Raw genomic sequence first — 21,449 nt, forward strand, 5'->3', positions numbered from 1 at the left:
GCACAGAAACTGGAATAGAAAAGACAGAGTTTATTAAACCTCATGAGGTGGAACTACATTCACACAATATCCTTCGGTATAGTATGAGGTAGCACACTGACTAGGAGCTTGGTCCTTTTATACCCACACAGGGGCTGTAATGAAGGCGGTACAAGGTACAGAGTATTGGTTTTCAGACACATATAAGGTCATACAGAGAGTGTGCTAGCAACAAGTGGGAAGGGCTGAAAGTTAGCTAATTTTGGTGGGCACAGCTTGACAGTTACAAGTTAGCAACAGCTGTAAGCTCTACTGGGCATGTGCAAAGCAAAGGAGACTAAACATATCTTGTCTCTAGGCAGATTTCAAGAGCAGTTGACAGAAAGGTAGGACAGAGCACATGGCATACAAAATGGCCGACAGAAATACAAAATGGATTCCGCAAAACGGGCAAGATAGTCTCTAAATACAAGATGTCTTCTGCTAATACTTAACCTAATTACCTAATTATTGCTAAACTACCACACCCTAAGCGGAAGCAGACAAGTCCTAGGGCTGATATCCAGAGCCCACAAATACATACACATATGAGTATATACTAAAGTATATATACTATAGTATATACAAGAGGTCTCAAATGCTCGACCTAAAAAGTGGAAACACTAGAGGGTCATTTGAAGCTCTCCGCAGTGTTGGCCAATGGCTGTCACACGTACTGAGCAGGTAGTGTGTGTGGGCAGCACTTAATAAGTTATTCAGTTAAGGACTTCTGCTATAATATCCTCATTCATTTTTCTTTATCCCTACCTTTTTATTGTTTCTACCTTTACATAACTAGCCCTTTTCTCTTACTTGAGTACTTCTGATTTGATCACACATTTCATATATAAGAACCCCACTTCATTGTTTACCTCCCAAATATACTGTTTTCCACACATCTTCCTGCTCACTCTAACACCACACCTCTCTCTCTATCGTTTTGCCAGTTTCAAAATCTGAATTATATTTGTTCTACATCCAGAGTAAATTCAACTTTTTAAATCTCAATTTCTTTCAACCAAACGTCATCTCTTGTTTAAATCCTTTATTTCTTCCACTTAACTGCTCTTTTGTTAAAATTTCTCTCCAAGCAGCAGTCATCACTGTCACTTTTAATTGTGCCTTTGCAATGGCTTTTCACAAGAATTTTCTTTTCGTTTCATTCATGTCCTCCAATGTTCATCCAAACTATATTTAGCCTTCTCTTAGAAATCATCAAGAATGCCTTGTCATTTTCCTAGCACTCCTACCATATCAGTTCTAACTCTTTATTTAATTCACTCTAACTTGACTAAACCGTAACATTTAGAAAATGGATTTTGGAAATATTTAACTAGCAATTTTAATTCTTAAGTATGTTTAACTGTAATGGATAACAAGATCCCAAACAAACTAAAAATCATTTTAACAACCTGTCGAGTTTATGTACAGAAAGCTACCCCATACTTTTTTCTAAAATTCTTATTTTTCAAAAATATATATAAATGGAATACATAAGGGTGTCCTGCTTAGAGGTACCTGTTCAACCTTTGGAAGTTATGCAAAAGCACTAGACAATGGCTGGAATGTTAAAAAAAACACATAATTTAAAAATGCTACCATACATTTTCAATAAACTTCACCAAAACATGTTTTACTTTTTAAAAAGTTACCATGACCAGTGGTTTTGGAAACTTCCATTGCTGGTGTATGACATGAGGGCACCTACTACATAAAACAAAACAAGGTTTCACTTCAGCTCTAATGCCGTCTGCTTCAGCGCAGGAACACCCCGTTGGGGGTAGCTCTGCCCATTATAAACTCATAAATAAATAAATAAATAAATAAATACATAATGCAAATTTGCTGTGAAGAATTTAGAAACATTTTCAAAGGGAAACAATTGAATTTTTTCGTTTTACAAGTGGAGTAGAGCCCACCATACCCAGGAAATATGACATCCCATATTGTGCAGCAGCAGTAAACCTGCTATTCCGTAAGTTTTGTTTAGCTGTTTTAAGGACCGAGGGGCTGCTGACCTTTACAAATCACAACAGTAGATTTCCCAGATTCCTCTGCTTGTAATGGATAGAGCTGTAGCACAGAACTCTCTTCTCCTTTCACATCCCAAGAGACATAGCTGTTCTGGGCAGAGAAATAAAAAATGATATGAATTTAATGTTCAAGGAGAAAACTCCCTACACATGTGGTCAGTTTTTTTAATGATTTTTTGAAAGCAAACTCCCACATTCTTAGTTTGTTTATGGGGAAAAATAACTTTGCTGAACGGTACCCAAAAAATATGGTGCTCATTTGACAGAGTGCTCTCTACCTTCAGACAAGCTGCTGCACTGGTGGTTGTTCTGAAGGCAGTGACATTCATTCCAGACAGGAGGGAATCTCAAAATATGGTGGGACATCCTCTACCAGGGAAGAAGGGGCCACAGCCCCCACTGACTTGGTGGGCTGACAGGCCATTTGCTCGGCTGCAAATACTCCCAACCCAAAGTGTGCACCAAAAAGAGGCGCAGGAAGAAGAAGATATACTCTAAAGTTTGATTATTCACAGAGAATTGAGATAACCATCTTCAATCACAGACTAAAAAAGCTTGCAAAATGCAAAGGGTGATCCTTTTTCTGGGGCATTTTTCATTATTAAGCATTCATATCTATCAATCATAAAATTACTCAGACGCTGTAAGTAAACGCAGAAGCTCCCTCAAAAAAGGTTTTTTAAAAATTGCCTTTTAAACCCCTGAGCGGAGTATTTCCATCATAATGGAAAATCTGGTAGATGAATGTGGTAGTTTATAGGTCTCTGTATAGAGAAAAATAAAAATAAAAGGTACCCTGCCACTTATTTATAGAGGTCCCAGCTAGAGGATCCTAATTTGATAAAGAAAGGGGGTGGTTAACCCAGCGGCTGAGGCTGCACAGGACAAAATTAAGTCATTCCAAACAGATTCAACAACATGTTGTGAAAAAATACATATTTTTTTATTATTTTTCTCTTTTAGATATATTCAAATGACATACATGTAAACATTTATATATTCACTGATTGTTCAAAAAACACAAAAACAAAATTTCTTTTCAGAATTAAGATCTGCCCACACTTCATACAAACTACCACACTCATTCACACAGGGATTTTCCTAGCTACGGTGGAAACATTCAACTCTCATTTATCCATTTCTCTAGTCCTGGTGCAGACAACAGTAGATCTTAATTTAGTTGTCTAACGCGGGGGGTTTTTTCATCCAGGAAGATGGTATTAATACGGGTCCTGATGTACTTGGAGAGGGTTGCCGTATTCCTGGGACAACGTGCCGACGCGCGTTTCGGTGGAAAGCCGGTAAGGCTACACCTTCGTCAGGGCCAGGGTAGTATGTTGGGCAGAGGTAAGAAGTAAAAATCTAGAGGTAAAAAAGTCATGCCTTAATATTGCATTCTTGGTAGGTTTACACGAACAAAACATATTTCAACATTTCATTTACTTTTATTAATATCACTCTATTGGACACTTTATAAAGCGAGTTGATTCAATGCATTTCAGGGTGACGTTTTTGACTCTGTGCAGTAACAGACCACTTGAAGACACTCCCCGAGTGAGAATTCCCTATTTCGTGGAATCCAAAGAAGGCATACAGATAGCCTTAGCCAAATGACTAGTAGAATTCCTATCACAATATCATACAACATCATATATCCTTTTTCCATAATGTAACACACTCAGTTTCATCCACCTACGACCTCTAATTTCAGCAGGACAGTTTCTATTTCTCTTTTTAGTCAAAGAAGGTTATTACTGGGCAATTAATAGGCATTCTCGCCAGGGAGATAACCAGACTGTATTATCTACCTAAGACAGATTATAGTCTTTTAGAACACGGAATTTATACAAGATAGTGTATTTTCAAGAATGTTACCTGCTTAGTTTTATTCGGTACGCCTATAGAATAAGGGCCCCCTTCAACCTTTTTTAGGAGAGACTCACTGCCGTTTGTTACCTTAAGAAAGTACATTGGGTTACTATTTCCAATCAGAGATAGAAAGAATGCTATTACATCTTTTTAAAGGAAACTATTTATTTACCAAGGTTTAAGGACTCCACTCGTGATCCCTCCTGTTGGCTTAATAGCGTCCTATCTCTCGACCACACCGCGATCACACCGCGACATCCGATTCTCGGTAATTTTATCATACCATTCTAAATATGGACAAGACAAGAAGATTAAATCTGCTATTCTTTTGTCTTCGACAGAACAGTCCTGTCCACTATTAACTAAACAGGTTAGCATAGGTTTATACCTTCCGTTTGGTTATACTGTAGGTTATTTTGTCACTTCTTGAAATGAGACCGCTGGGCATCAGATGGGGCGTAGGTTAGTGGGCGATCCTATTCATAACATAACACATGACGTTTTTTAATTATTTTCTAGGCATGTCTATGTCTCAATAACTTAAAGCAAGAGATTCGTCTATGTTTAGTTACCTGCACTCCCTGATTCTTTACTCCCGGCGCCACAGGTCGGCTCAAAATTAATGCATCGGGTATTCTTGTATCTAATAAAAACAGAGAAACAGATGGAAATGAGGGATATAATTAAACATCCCTTTTCATGTTTGTAGAGATTTCATTCCCGTTTTAACACAATGGTGTTCCCCCTTACTGCCAGAGTCGGATTTTAAAAGTGACTCGTTTTATAACTTGCAAGGTGAAATTTTCCGTCCGGATCAAATTTCAAATGACCCGTTTTGTGATTAGCATGGAGCGGCTTTCCCTTAGTAATTATTCAATAACGGACCGATAGACAGATAAAGACGACCCCATTGTGTGATAATTTAGGATAAACATTTCCAGATTATCGAGTGATGGATCAAAAGTGCATATGCCCGAGCTGTACATGTTAAGATAGCTTCTCAGTTAACCGTGTTTCAATTTCAAAGGTGAATCTTTACCTCGAGGTTAGAAAAAGCCGGGTTCCTGGTTAGGGATTCCACCGACAGTGTTCAAAACCATAGCGAGCTGCCGTTTCCGCAAGTCCCTGAACAGGGGCGAGAAAGAATACATATCGCCCGTCAAGCAGTGACTTGGCAAGGTTTTACAAGCTCAGCCCCGCAGATGTCCGCAATTCGCTTTTTAGTACTTACGGTCTACGGGTCGGTTGCTTTCGTTCAAAGGGGTTCCGCCGGCTGCCTCGGTCGGCCAAGTGCGTGGTACAGGACACTCGCCTGTCCACTTTGTATTTAGGTTTAAATAGAGGTAGTTTCGCGCTATCCTCAATTGGCCACAGCTGTGTCCTGGTTTTGGCAAACACTAAAAACGGACTTCTCATTCAAAATTTGACGCGTCCGCCATCTTTGTTAAACCTACATTAGGCACTCGATTACCTGTTTGTATTTACACAGTTAAAAAACAGACAGGGTCGGCCATGTTGTGTAAACTTACTTTTCCAGGATGTGTCAAAAGGTGGTATTGTTATAGCTATTTGATTATTTTTTCGCTAAGACCCTTTCTAATGTAACTAAATTGTATATTTAAGGAACTAAATAACAAAGCCTAATTGTGCTACCTTTTATCGATATTATGTTCAAGTAGCAAGGATACTTACTAAAGGACCCATGCTCTTACATTCACGGCCACAATTAATTTCTTAGGTTAGATCGAATTAATTCCTATAGGATCATATTAATTCTAAGGGTTACATCGTCCGTACAGTAGGTTATCCTCTCTCACCTTCTCAGAATACTGTCAGTTTTTCATTATGCACACCTACAGTTTTTCAATATCTTCTTACAAGATAGCCTGGTGCCATGGACATTCTTCATTTAACCCGTTTTCAACCGCATTTAGATAAAAAATCCAGAATACCTCCCGCTTTTTTCGGAGGTTTATGGTATTTGTTCCTGGGCATGTTTTTATTTTTTCCAGGATAAACCATCGCAGGTCTAGTTCTGTGTGATTTTTTTCAATCCAATGGGTTACCAATGGGGCGGTCAACTTTTGGTTCCTGATATTAGACTTGTGCTCACCAATTCGTGTTCTGCATTCTCTGCCAGTTTCTCCGACATAAGGGAGATTGCAAGGGCACAGTATTAGGTAGATGATGTTGCTGGTCCGACAGTTGGTCATGTTTTTATTTCGTATTACAGACACTGTGCGCATGTTTGTGCTGACAGTTCCGCCAGTGATGGCCTGTGGGCAGGCATGACAGGTCCCACATTTGTGGTTACCATATACTGGTTCCAGACCAGCAATGGTTGTCTGTCTATTCATAGGGTTCTCTTGAATCTTGCCCCTAACCAAACGGTTTTTGAGGTTGGGATTCTTCTTGAACGCAAAAATGGGACGATGTAAGTGTACTTTGTCATTTTCCAGATTTAGAATATGCCAACTCGAGTTGATGGCTTGTCTTATCTTATGGTTCAACTCTGAATGGCGGGTCACACATACCAGTTGTTTTAGTTTTTCTGGTTCCCTTTCCACAAACATAGCCTCACGATCCGTGTACCTCGCTCTTTTGAACGACTCTTTGATGAGTCTGGGTGGATACCCTCGGACTAGTAGTTTTTCCTGCAGAATATCGGCTTGGTTCAGGAAGTCATCCATGAACGTACAGTTCCTTCTAATCCGAAGGAACTGACTGTACGGGATACTATCCCTCTGACTCCGTGGGTGGTAACTCGCATATTGGAGTAACGTGTTTCGAGCCGTGGGTTTGGTGTAAAGTGAGACCTTAATGATGTTATCGTGGTGCTCAATCCAAATATCCAGGAATTCTATTCTGGTAGTGCTCAGGTGGCTAGTAAATCTCAAATTGGCATCCGCCGCATTGAGCCACTCAATGAATTCGTGTAGTTGTTCCTCAGCCCCCTTCCAAATAAAGAAAATGTCGTCAATAAATCTCTTCCAATTTTTGACGTTTTCGTAGAAGGGGGCCATTTCGTTAAAGATGTTGGTTCTTTCGAATTCACCCATGTACAAACAGGCTATGCTAGGGGCACAGCTAGCGCCCATACTTACTCCTGATGCTTGCCTGTACATGGTAGAATCAAACTCAAAGTAGTTTTCAAACAAGACCACCTTAACACAATCCATAATGAAGTCTTTGTTGGTAATATCGTTATTCCTAGAGATGACAGCATCAACAGCGTCGTATGCTCCTCTCTGGGGGATGTTAGAATACAATGATTCTACGTCCAGTGTTACCATGATTTCAGAGTCCTCAAAGAATGGAGTGCCTTCCACCTGTTGAATGAAGTGTCCTGTATCACGCACGTACGATTCAAGTTCCGCGACAATAGGATTTAAAAATTTGTCGATATATTTGGACAATGGCTCGGTGGCCGAACCAATCGTCGAGACAATTGGTCGCAACGGTGGGTCCGTGCTGCACTTGTGAGTTTTCGGGAGCCCATAAATTATGGGTATTTTAGTGTTGCTAGGGGTCAGGAATTCCGCCTCATCCTCACAAATTTGGTTCTGTGAAACAGCATTCTGGACCATTTTTAAGATACGCTTTTTTAGGGCGTTTTCAGGATTGCGGGTGATCCTTATATAATGGCCTGATGATGACAAAAGCTCGGTCATTCTCCTTTTGTAATCGGATGTATCAAGTAATGTAATTCCACCCCCTTTATCACAAGGTTTTATAGTGATTCTTTGGTTAAACAGGTAATCGAGTGCCTAATGTAGGTTTAACAAAGATGGCGGACGCGTCAAATTTTGAATGAGAAGTCCGTTTTTAGTGTTTGCCAAAACCAGGACACAGCTGTGGCCAATTGAGGATAGCGCGAAACTACCTCTATTTAAACCTAAATACAAAGTGGACAGGCGAGTGTCCTGTACCACGCACTTGGCCGACCGAGGCAGCCGGCGGAACCCCTTTGAACGAAAGCAACCGACCCGTAGACGGTAAGTACTAAAAAGCGAATTGCGGACATCTGCGGGGCTGAGCTTGTAAAACCTTGCCAAGTCACTGCTTGACGGGCGATATGTATTCTTTCTCGCCCCTGTTCAGGGACTTGCGGAAACGGCAGCCCGCTATGGTTTTGAACACTGTCGGTGGAATCCCTAACCAGGAACCCGGCTTTTTCTAACCTCGAGGTAAAGATTCACCTTTGAAATTGAAACACGGTTAACTGAGAAGCTATCTTAACATGTACAGCTCGGGCGTATGCACTTTTGATCCATCACTCGATAATCTGGAAATGTTTATCCTAAATTATCACACAATGGGGTCGTCTTTATCTGTCTATCGGTCCGTTATTGAATAATTACTAAGGGAAAGCCGCTCCATGCTAATCACAAAACGGGTCATTTGAAATTTGATCCGGACGGAAAATTTCACCTTGCAAGTTATAAAACGAGTCACTTTTAAAATCCGACTCTGGCAGTAAGGGGGAACACCATTGTGTTAAAACTGGAATGAAATCTCTACAAACATGAAAAGGGATGTTTAAATATATCCCTCATTTCCATCTGTTTCTCTGTTTTTATTAGATACAAGAATACCCGATGCATTAATTTTGAGCCGACCTGTGGCGCCGGGAGTAAAGAATCAGGGAGTGCAGGTAACTAAACATAGACGAATCTCTTGCTTTAAGTTATTGAGACATAGACATGCCTAGAAAATAATTAAAAAACGTCATGTGTTATGTTATGAATAGGATCGCCCACTAACCTACGCCCCATCTGATGCCCAGCGGTCTCATTTCAAGAAGTGACAAAATAACCTACAGTATAACCAAACGGAAGGTATAAACCTATGCTAACCTGTTTAGTTAATAGTGGACAGGACTGTTCTGTCGAAGACAAAAGAATAGCAGATTTAATCTTCTTGTCTTGTCCATATTTAGAATGGTATGATAAAATTACCGAGAATCGGATGTCGCGGTGTGATCGCGGTGTGGTCGAGAGATAGGACGCTATTAAGCCAACAGGAGGGATCACGAGTGGAGTCCTTAAACCTTGGTAAATAAATAGTTTCCTTTAAAAAGATGTAATAGCATTCTTTCTATCTCTGATTGGAAATAGTAACCCAATGTACTTTCTTAAGGTAACAAACGGCAGTGAGTCTCTCCTAAAAAAGGTTGAAGGTGGCCCTTATTCTATAGGCGTACCGAATAAAACTAAGCAGGTAACATTCTTGAAAATACACTATCTTGTATAAATTCCGTGTTCTAAAAGACTATAATCTGTCTTAGGTAGATAATACAGTCTGGTTATCTCCCTGGCGAGAATGCCTATTAATTGCCCAGTAATAACCTTCTTTGACTAAAAAGAGAAATAGAAACTGTCCTGCTGAAATTAGAGGTCGTAGGTGGATGAAACTGAGTGTGTTACATTATGGAAAAAGGATATATGATGTTGTATGATATTGTGATAGGAATTCTACTAGTCATTTGGCTAAGGCTATCTGTATGCCTTCTTTGGATTCCACGAAATAGGGAATTCTCACTCGGGGAGTGTCTTCAAGTGGTCTGTTACTGCACAGAGTCAAAAACGTCACCCTGAAATGCATTGAATCAACTCGCTTTATAAAGTGTCCAATAGAGTGATATTAATAAAAGTAAATGAAATGTTGAAATATGTTTTGTTCGTGTAAACCTACCAAGAATGCAATATTAAGGCATGACTTTTTTACCTCTAGATTTTTACTTCTTACCTCTGCCCAACATACTACCCTGGCCCTGACGAAGGTGTAGCCTTACCGGCTTTCCACCGAAACGCGCGTCGGCACGTTGTCCCAGGAATACGGCAACCCTCTCCAAGTACATCAGGACCCGTATTAATACCATCTTCCTGGATGAAAAAACCCCCCGCGTTAGACAACTAAATTAAGATCTACTGTTGTCTGCACCAGGACTAGAGAAATGGATAAATTAGAGTTGAATGTTTCCACCGTAGCTAGGAAAATCCCTGTGTGAATGAGTGTGGTAGTTTGTATGAAGTGTGGGCAGATCTCAATTCTGAAAAGAAATTTTGTTTTTGTTTTTTTTGAACAATCAGTGAATATATAAATGTTTACATGTATGTCATTTGAATATATATAAAAGAGAAAAATAATAAAAAAATATGTATTTTTTCACAACATGTTGTTGAATCTGTTTGGAATGACTTAATTTTGTCCTGTGCAGCCTCAGCCGCTGGGTTAACCACCCCCTTTCTTTATCAAATTAGGATCCTCTAGCTGGGACCTCTATAAATAAGTGGCAGGGTACCTTTTATTTTTCTCTATACAGTGGTTTTCTCCCCCCTTGGCCTGCCTATATATCCCTAAGAAACCCTACGGGGAGCCCCCTTCTATTGTTGTAGTTTATAGGTCTCGCCTGAGCTTGCGTGCATGCGGTGCTCTGCGAGGCTTTAGTAAGGACTTTCAACTCAAGACCATACGCTCGTGCGTGTGCTTTTGTTTTTGCTCACTGCTATTGGCCTTTGCGTGCGTCTTTCCAAGAATGAATGAATATATTTATAAAGCGCTACATTCACTCCAAGGAGCATCTTGGCGCTAGCGGGAAGACTTCAAGAGGTATGTAGTGTACAGCAGCGGGAGTCAACTTAAAAAGAGTATCAGATAAGAGAGAGCACCATTTCGTCAGGGGCTGTGAAAATCCATGTTTTTAACAGTTTCCTGAACAAATGTTCTGATTGTGACAATCTCAGCTGGAGCGGCAAGGTGTTCCAGGCTTTGGTACCTTGTACAGCTATGGTTTTTCCTCCTTTCATTTTCAGACAGCATGCAATTGTCCAAAAGCGGGTGCATGTTCCGCCTTCTCTCTCCCATGGCCTAGGGAGCTCAGGAGCGAGCAGCAGCGCCATCTGTTTCCAATTATCACGCCCACGTCTCACCACCGTGTTAATTGAAAACAGATGGTGGTCGCTCTAGCCCTGGTGAACGCAGCGCATTCACTTTCGCATGGGATTTAGACCTGCAGGCCATGCTGGGACATTGTGCACTTTACTTAAAGACGTGCAGCCCACCTCACTACTACGCTCTTCAGCCCAGGACCGACCGCACACTTCAGCCCAGGACTGATTGCGCACTTCAGTCCAGAACTGTGCACCTCACCCCAGAACTGGCACTAGACTACAGCATTGCGCACTTTAGCCAAGACCGTGCACTCTAACAGGACCAAGCACCTTGGCTGAGGTCTGCCACTTCACTCCGTGACAGGACACTTCATTCCACAAATGCACACTTCACTACAGGATTGCACACTTCGCCCCTGGCCTTTTACCCCATCCCAGAATTGACCACTTGCCAAGTTCTGCGCACTTTGCCCCAAAGCCTGCGCATCGAAGGAAAGGACTGCGCACTCCACCGAAGGGTGACAGCCCCAGCTGCGCACATCAACCAGGTCTGCACACTCCGTGAAACACAGCGCGCTTCGGGCCCGGGCTGTGCGCTTCGATCTAGAGCAGCACACTCCATCGAAGGGCAACTCGCTTTTCCCCTGGACTGTGCACTTCAACCCAGGCCCGCTCACTCCATTTAAAGACATCTCACTTCGGCCCAAAGTTTGCGCTTCATTCTAGGACTGTACACTCAACCCAAAGCCAAGCATTTCATCACAGGGTGGTGCATTTCACACAATGGCAGCTCACTTCGCTGTAAAACAACGCATTTACCCTCAGCACCGGACACTGTGCCCCAGGGCCACACCTTTCAGCAAAGGGCTGAGCACTTAAAACTAGTACAGTTCACAATATTGTAAAACAACACATTTTTCCTCAGCACTGCAGACTCCACCCCAGGACCAGGCATTTCATGATAGAACTGTACAGGGCCGTGGAGTCTGTATTACAAGTCCTGTTCATTTAGGACTGAACACTTCCCCTCAGGGCTGAATGCTCATTGCACCCCAGCCTGCATGCTCCACCCGTGTGAGAAGCACTGCGACCTGGAACGCTGGCCCCTTCGCCCAGCACTTGAAACACAGAATACTGGACAGGTGAGTGTAACACAGTTTACATTAATAACTTGGGTTCAGTTTTATCTGAAGTGTGCAAAGATATTCCAAGGGCAGGGAAACGCCCAATTCCGGCACTGCTGTACGTGGACGATGCCGCCCTCTTAGCACGCACAGCGTTTGGGTTGCAAATCCTTTTAAATTCATTTGCTGTTTTCATGAAATCTTTAGATCTTAGTGTTAACTTTTCTAAATCACATGTCATGATGATTGGCACCAAAGTAAAAGGGGCATAAACCATGCATTGTGTTATCCACTTCCAGCGACAACCTGTCTTGGCCCTCCCCGGGGGTTTGTTAATACTCGAGTGTGCTATGGCTAATAGGTTTATCTTCTCCTTTAGCCAGATCCAAAGGTACAACCCCGATGTTCTGACCCGCCGAACACTCATGTGGCATTTAATCCCCGACCATTAGGTGAGTTAGGAGCTAGCTTTGAATGAAATCAACACCACTATTTAGCCACCCACATTGATAAGCATGGTAATTTCTACTAGACTGCTGCTGCTGTTTTTAAATTACTGTTTTTAATGATTCTTTACTACACTTTTTTCACGTACACAGAGTGTGTGTAATTTTTACACTGCACGCTGCAACAACACAGGCATGTTTTAGTCGTGCTAGTAGTTAAACACCACCGCTAGCATGCTTTACTATGTTCATGCCCTGGCTCTGACCATGTATGCTTACAGGAGAATTATAATACTGTTAACCTTTTATTCCTTTCTCTCCCTTGTCTAGGCATAGGATTAACCATAGAGGTAAACTATACCCACACACACATGACACCAGCATGTTGTTCATTTTCATTTTTATGTAGTTTTCACCATCACTAGGTCCTGATGAATCGCGGGTAAACAACCCCATGCGAGAAACATGTCGACCAATCCTCCTTCTAGTCTCTTCTAGGGTAACGCTACCTAACCTGTCGTTACCTAGCGAGCTAGATTCACGTTTTTAACTGCAGTAGGGGGACCCCCAGAATAAAGTGGTTTTCCGGCACCCCCTGCTACATTTTAAATCACTTCTCCAGGAAACTTGCTTCCCCACCCACACACCCGCACTTCACCAATAGGCAGTTGGATACAAAAGATCTCCGCCAAAGAGCCCCTCTCCGAGGTAAGCCCGTCGGGGATTGCACCGCCTCCCCGGCGAGGAGCAATGCCTATGATGAAGCATGACACCCTTTTGGGTGTGTGAGGCAAATACATCCAACAAAATGGATGCCCAAAGGTGTCACATACACACCTCCGGTCACGCCAGTCCTATCTAATTCCTCACTTTCCATAGGAACAGTTCAGCAACCCCCTTCTTTGCTTTGCCCTTTTAGCACGCACAGCGTTTGGGTTGCAAATCCTTTTAAATTCATTTGCTGTTTTCATGAAATCTTTAGATCTTAGTGTTAACTTTTCTAAATCACATGTCATGATGATTGGCACCAAAGTAAAAGGGGTAAAAACCATGCATTGTGAGGGGAATGTGTTGTCTGGGGGTTTCCACTTTTCCATACCTAGGTATCATATTTGATGATAAAGGCACATGGTCACCTCAAATATTAGCAAAAAGAAATCTTTTGGCTAGATCAACCTCCGCTGTCCTGGGATTTGCCCGCAAATTGGGAGCCAGACCAATGCAAGCGCTTTTAAAGATATACGGTGCAAAATGCATTTCCCTCACAATGTATGGGGCGGATCTTTGAAGTGTGAAGAACGTGAAGGCAATCCAAGTGGTTGAGGATAAGTTTTTAAGAAATATCTTATCTGTCCCACAGTCAACATCCGGTTACATTGTCCATCAGGAGTGTGGAGTTGGCTTTGTAGAGGATTTAATAGCTATTGCACCACTTTTAAAATGGATTTCAACCTGGTTGAATCCTGAATTGGAATTGAACCAGGAAATCCTAAGAGATTGTTCAGCTCTGCATTTTGGGTCCCGTATCCCCTGGATGAGTTATCTTTACAAATTGTCAGTAAAACTGGGTCGACCAGAGTTGTTTAACTCGCCTGAGAAGCTAGTGAAAGGGGATTTTAAATGGGTCAAGGAATCATATATGTTAATGGCTGCTATGGTTAGAGAAGAAAGATAGCTGATAAAGCAGACTGGAAGAGCTCTCCAATTGTTAAAAACATCATGTGCTATTGAGCCATACTTAAACATTGTCACTAACCCAAATCACAGTTTTTTATTAGTCAGATTCAGGCTTAATCAATTCCATTTCCTCCATGCTGGCTCCCCGGGGTGGAAAAGGGAGGAAGATTTGGGGATTTGTTCCTGTGATGGTTTTTCTGTTCAAGACACAATGCACTTTATTTTTTTCTGTGAGCATTTGCTTTAAATTCGGAAACGCTTTATTATTCCAATTTTAAAAGACAAAGGCTTTTTGCAAGTTAAACCTGCGCTTTTCTATCTGCAGCTGCTTTTTAATGTGCTGGAGATTTTTAATATTGCTAATTTTCTCGGCGGTTAGAGTAAAGAAGAAAATAAGATGGGTATAGCCCACTTTATGAATTAGCCTGAATTAACTGAATTTAATTGCTCTAAACTGGCAATGTGGTTTTTAGAAATTATTTTAAAATGAACTGATTATTTGTACTGTATGTATTTTAAGCTTGTGCAGTCATATTGTAATTGTATGGCTTTTTTAATGTTTGTTTGTATGAAGTGTTTAGTATGCTTTTATGGTTTTAATATGAACCGAATAAAGTACTTTTGACTGACTGACTGAGTGTAACACACCTTTATATCATTATACGTCCATGCCCTATTTTGTCTGTTTTACTTTCTCATCGTATTTTAGTTTTGGGTTTGTGCGAACTTGGCACAAAAGCTCAGTAGGTTGGCAACCCACTTTTCACAGATTCGAATAAGGCTAGGGCTGACTCAGCCTTTTATCCTTCATAGGTTGATAAGACCAAGCAGCGTAATTGTAATCCCTGTGTTTACTGAGCTAGGAAGCCGCCCGACAGAGGAAGCAAGTGTGTAGCACTATTCAGAAAGTAAGTTATGAATGTAAAACTACAGTGTGTGTGTGTGTGTGTGTGCGCGCGTGTGTAGTGGGGGAGGGATCAGTCCCTGGTTATGTAACTCAGTCATCTGGTATAGAAGAAGAAACATAGACTTGCATGTTTACATTGATCCCTAGGAGGTACTTCACAATTACTAACACAGCCCCGCAGTGATCCTCAGTGCGCGGGGTTTGTGGGGTGAGCCTCTGCTCTGGTGTGGCCTCACTCGCAGGGACTAGACCTCATTCAGGTCACAGACTACAGAGAAGGAGCGGCGGGTATCTGCTCAACCCGCTTACAATGCCTCAGGTCACCCCAAACCCAACCAATAACTGATTCAATCACACACACAGGGGGTGACTAATTTGCCCCTTTAGACACGTCTTCCATCACTCGGTAGTTCCCTGAGTATGATGTTATAGCTTTGCTTAGTGCTTTTAATAATTTTTATGGCAGCAGTGTCTTCATTTTGGGGGTTTTTGTGCTTAGCAGCCAGAGCCGACCTTTTACAGTGACTGTTTATTGGCGTGTGGTTGTGTGATTTTGTTTGGGAGTGTGTTCACTGTTTAGATGCGATTCTGGAGAGTTAGTGTGGTGGATTGTGTAAGTACGCATGGAAGTAAAGTGAGTTTGATTTAAAAAGATGCCTGTTCTAAAATAAGACAAAACAACACACTTCATACCTGAGTGCATATGAGCTTCATACCAGGCTCAAACACTGGAATTCTGGGACTCAGGAGTCGTTTATATATATATTTTTTCATATGAAAGGATGGTTGCCTGCCTCTTCATGCTGTCACGATCGCACACATCAAATCGATGACTACCGAGGCCATAATACTACCCCAATCGTGCAACATTGACAACTGATTTCGTATTGTGCGCCACACTGATATCATCACACACGAGCATCTTCGTAAAGCGCTATATTTTATTAAAACCCCTTCAAGAGGCGAGCACAGTAAAGACCCTCAAATAGGGCCGGAGATTGTGGGTCCCAGCAGAGGCCTCTGAAATACAACACCACAACTGTTTGCAGCAGGACACAGCATGCTTCCAGTGCTTGCGGGACATATGCAAATGAGTATGCACATACAGGTTCCCGATCCAGGGCCAGACTGGCTACCGGGCATTTTGGCATTCTGCAGAGCTGGGGGCTGATTTCGTTGATGGTGACCTGCATGTGCAAAACGAAATTCGTTATGCAGTGGAGTGGTGTGGCTCACTGGTTAGAGGCGGCAGACCCGGAAGCAGAGAACGGCCTGGGACCAGGGTTCAATTCCCGATGCGGCAGGGTCGTGGACCAGGGTCAGCAGACTTGATCATTCTCACCTCGGTGCCTACTCTAACCAGGGATAACACTCAGCAACTCTGGGCATTAAGCTCGCCTCATCTCTACAACGGCCCCCCACATACGCCGGGGATGCCTGGTTTCAGCTTGGAGATACCCAGAAGGGACCATCTCACAGGGAAAGCCAGGACGGGTTCCCCAGCGGTCTTCAGCGCTGGGACGCTTACGGGCAGCTGTGCGCTTTACAAGTCCCACACATTTACATTTACATTGTCGAATTCGAAGCACACGCAGGTCTCCATCTCTGAAATTAGCCCCTACCGCAGTGACATCAGCCCCCAGCTCTGCAGAATGCCAAAATGCCCAGTAGCCAGTCCCACCCTAGCCCGAGCCCAAGCCTGGATGCCACTAACTGCTGCTTCGAGAGAGGAACTCCCTGATCCGCCTGAATGCCTAAGTGTCCAAGTGTGAGCAGAGTCAGTGTAGAGATGTTGGGGTCCTCGAAGAGGTGTGGGCCACCTCTTTTCTGGAGAGCAGCAGCTGTGCTTGCTAGGATGCTGAGGGTGTCTGACTGGGAGTGGAAGGGGCCTCCTGCATCCACATGCCAGGACACCAGAACCCAGACTGTTAACCTGATGTCTGTGACTGTGTCGCTTTCTCCAGCAGGTAGAGTTGGTGCCATTCTGTATTGGATTGTTCTGCTATAACGTTTATGCGATCGAATGTGCCGCTACATAATCATAGATCTGCCACTTTTGCCAGATAAACCATAATCTGCTGCATAATCTGCAGATTTTAACAAAAAGAAACAAATATTTCAGCTCAAACTGTTCAAAAAGTTAAAAACAATGCAGCAACAGGTGTTGCAGCGCATTGGAAGGAGTTTTGCAAAGGTTGACTGGTCACCTTTCCTTTGCTTATTGCTATATGTGGGTATTAAACTGGTGCTAATGAGGTGAACGCAACGCCCAGACAGTGTTAACATGTGAAACAAGCATTGCCATAGCCAATAGGTCTCGCCTTTGGGACCTTATAAGTGTTTGGTTATCCAGCACAATATCCTTGGTGCAACAACATCAACTGTTGCATGGCTAAGCACTTATAAGTTCCCAAAGGCGCGATATATTGGCTTTGCCAATGCTTGCTATTTTCTGTGACTTAAAACGTGGTTTATTTTGGATCTATATTGATTATTAAATCATTGGCAACAACTACAAGGTGTACCTGTTTACAAGTCTTTAGCTGTTGATAAACATTGGTTAGCGCCGAATGAATTCCTCAAATAAGTTTTTCCTGAAATGTATCTATGTGTTTATTGCGTTACAATGTATCCAACTTCCTAGCACTATCAGACGAGATAAGTTGTTTTTTTAGAAACTAAAATACAAATGCATGTATGATCTGCGTGAAGGTATGTCTGTTGCAAGTCACACTTACAAAGTGGTTGGTTTTGTGTTTCCTTCAAGTGCAAGTAACCATTTTGCATATGCACTCGTGGGCAGAGGTATTCCTGGAAAATTATGAAAAAAATATATATAGCAGGACAAACACAATGCTCTTTCGTGGAACTCTAGTACAAATGAGGCCTTTTTTTTCAACCTAAACCGTTACTATAAAAACGCCATCAGATTAAAAACGATTTCTGTTGAAGAATGGTTGTAATAAAGTAGAATTGAATAGCTGTGTTGAATAGGTCAAGGCAATCAGTGTGAACAGAGTGTAGACGGTTGAGAAATGGCAGAGATGTTTCAATATAAGTTAGGATTTCATCCAAGGTATTTCTACAAAATCAGATCGGAAATGCAAGGATGTACGTATTTATTTGACCTAGTTGTGAAAGTGATAAGCTTTTGATCTGCGTCCGCCATTCCTGAGTGACTGACGACTCTTGATCCACTTCGTGCTTAAACTATATTTCAGAGGAAGCAAATCGAAGGGAGCATCTATAGACAAAATCTCACAAATATTTGTATGCAGTCTTAATATTATTCATATATAATTCCATTGCATATGATAATCCACGTTAATGTGTCAAACCGACATGTAATATTCATTGATTTTTTTCCCTCACATTATAATATCACTATTTGTTTGAGATGCAAGAAACATATCATGGAAATCAAGCTCAATGCCATTCTTGGTAACCACATCGATGGTTTTATTCCTCTCCTGTGCTGGGCCATAATGAAAATGGGTGTGGTCATGACGAGCTCAGCTCGTCATGAGCACAGGAGCACTGTGCCTCATGACGAGCTGAGCTCTTCATGAGCACTTAGGAGAATATTGACTAGGAAGTAGCAGAGCACGGCGTTAATCTCCTTGACTTAACGCTGCCCTACGCCACTTCCAAATTTCAGGGCTGCATCGTATTTACAAGGATGCGGTGCAGCTCTGCGTTTCCCCCTGTGCTGGTGCTAATTGTAGCTGCCCTAGCACCAACTCAGACACCCTTGCACCATAGTGCAAGGGTGCCTGCTTTGTAGGGGAGATTGTTTATGTGAAGGAAGGTGTCCCTTCCTGCACTTAAACAATCTTTAAATGGTATTTTGTAACTTCAATGTATGCTACTTAACTCCTTCCGTGCTCATGACGAGCTCGGCACGGTGCTCGTGTGCTCATGACGAGCGGTGCTCGTCATGAGCCGTGGAGCGCTCGCACGCAGTGATAATTCCCCTGCTGTGCTGAACGTTCCACGAAAAAGGGTGTGGCCGTGACAAGCTGAGCTCGTCATGAGCACACGAGCACTGTGCCTCATGATGAGCTGAGCTCGTCATGAGCACCGGGGCGCCGTACGCGCCCCCCCCAGCACAGTGGGGGAATTACCCCCGCTGCGAAGGGGTTAATGCAGTACACATAGAAGTTGCAAAACATCATTTTTTAAATTGATTGTTTATCTGCAGGAAGGGACATCTGCACATAAAGAATCAATGGCATTTTGCTATTTCTATGTGTGCTGCACAACGCAACACACATAGATACATCAATAACGGGGAGAAATTAAACATTTCTCCTCTTTGCGCCTGTGTAAGACCAGGTTTTCCCTGGCATTAATTTTGGCGGTGCCCCATATTTACGCTGCCCTTGCTAAAATGGGGCAGCGTCTAAATCAATGGATGTTGCGGTGGAACGCCCACCACAACACCCATTGCCCTCCCCTTTCACACTAAGTATAGCGTGAAAGGGGGGCTTATATACAAGGCAGCATTAAGCCAAATTAAGTGGCTTAAAGCTGTCTTGTAAATAAGGTGAAACCCATATCGCCACAAGAACATCACTAAAAGTGACGCTCCTATGGGGTTTGTAAATATGCCCCTCAGTTTTCTTCTCTGTGGGATAGGTGTAATAGACATATTATTAATTTTCACTTTACTAAATGCGCTCAATCAAAGTTCAATTCTTATGTCGTCTTCTTCTTTAAGTTTTTATTTCATGCTGAACAATGTCTATGTTCAAGGGTTGCTTTAATTAGCTTATAAACTGATGCATTTTACTCCTTTACCACACTAAGCACTTGGGGAGAAAACATAAAACATTACAATTGTTAATCAACAGTTTTAGGTAAGTCACACTAAGTAACTACAGCAACAAGAAATTTGTCAGTCTGGTATTTCAGGCAGTCCTCTGTATGCGGTAAGGCAATTTGGTGTGAATTCCTCGAGGACTGAGTTTTGATCTGTCATATTTGGCGTGTTTTTGCCCTTTCTTCTTTTTGCTTCTCATCTCCTGTGTGCTATATTTAATTTTTGCTGGGTTTTAGAAATCTGGGAACTTTACCACTGCTGATCAGTGCAAGTGCTCTCTGTATAAATTGTGGTTGGTTGTCCATGATTGCCATATTTTATTTACTGGTAAGTCCCTAGTAAAGTGCATTGTGAGTGCCCAGGTCCTGTAAACCAAATGCTACTAGTGGGCCCTCAATACTGATTGTGCCACTCCCAGGGGTAGCCCTGCAACCATGTCTCAGAACTTCCACTGCATTGTCTGTGAATGCTATTTTACACTGCCATGTCAACCACGCAAGTGCACCCGCACCACCACCACCACACTCAGCACCACCACAGCACCACCACAGCATCACTCAGCACCACCACAGCACCAATCAGCACCACCACAGCACCACTCAGCGCCACCACAGCATCACTCAGAACCACCACAGCATCACTCAGCACCACCACATTATCACTCAGCACCACCACAGCACCACTCAGCACAACCACAGCATCACTCAGCAACACCACAGCATCACTCAGCACCACCACAGCACCACTCAGCACCACCCCAGCATCACTCAGCACCATCCCAGTATCACTCAGCACCACCACAGCACCACTCAGCATCACCACAGCACCACTCAGCACCACCACAGCACCACTCAGCGCCACCCCAGCATCAATCTGCGCAACCATTCAACAACAACTGGTTCAAATATAATAATAATAATAATACAGAAACTTATTGAGCGCGAACAGCTACCTCTGGGGAGGTGTCCCGGCGCTAACGAGTCCCACAGCAAGAGTAAGTAGTCAGGAGGGGGGCAGAGTTATTGCGTAAAAAGCCAGGTTTTTAGGAGTTTCCTAAAGCTTGCTTCTGACGTGGCAGATTGGATGGCAGGGGGCAGGGTATTCCAGAGTTTCGCCGTGCCGGCCGAAAAGGACATGCCTCCAAGTCTAGCTTTCCTTACGCGCGGTACAATTAGCTTGAGTAGGGAGTTGGAGCGCAGCTCACGTTTTTGGTGGTAGCGGGGGAGTCGGAGTTTCAGATAGTTTGGACAAGTGCCTTTTAGCGCTCTAAAAGCCAGGGTTAACACTTTGAACTTAATTCTGCTTGCCACTGGTAGCCAATTCAGCTCGTGCAGATGCGGAGAGATGTGCTGCCTGAAAGGGATCCGTTTTATTAATCTCGCAGCCGCATTCTGCACGATTTGTAGGCGTTGCACCGAATATTTAGGCAGACCAAGATAGAGGCCGTTAGAGTAATCGAGTCAGGAAGTGATTGTTGCATGAACAACCGTTTTCCGGCACTCGACAGGTAGCAGAGGCAGAAATTTAATATGTTCCCTCAATGTTTCAAACTTTATTACAAATGTCACAAAAAGATGCTAATATTTCAGCAGCAGGTGCCCAAGTTGAAGTTAATTTCTTTGTAACCCTTTTGTAAAAGGTTACTAAAAATTAGCTTCAA

General features: G+C 42.8%; 1 long non-coding RNA gene across 1 annotated transcript in view; it reads left to right on the forward strand.

Annotated features, from left to right (window-relative positions):
* The window catches only part of LOC147711789 (uncharacterized), a 411,006-nt gene that overhangs the window by 220,391 nt on the left and 169,166 nt on the right, over nt 1-21,449 (forward strand). The window lies entirely within an intron of this gene.

Source organism: Lissotriton vulgaris, chromosome 5 (assembly GCF_964263255.1).
Source record: "Lissotriton vulgaris chromosome 5, aLisVul1.2, whole genome shotgun sequence".
NCBI lineage: Eukaryota > Metazoa > Chordata > Amphibia > Caudata > Salamandridae > Lissotriton > Lissotriton vulgaris.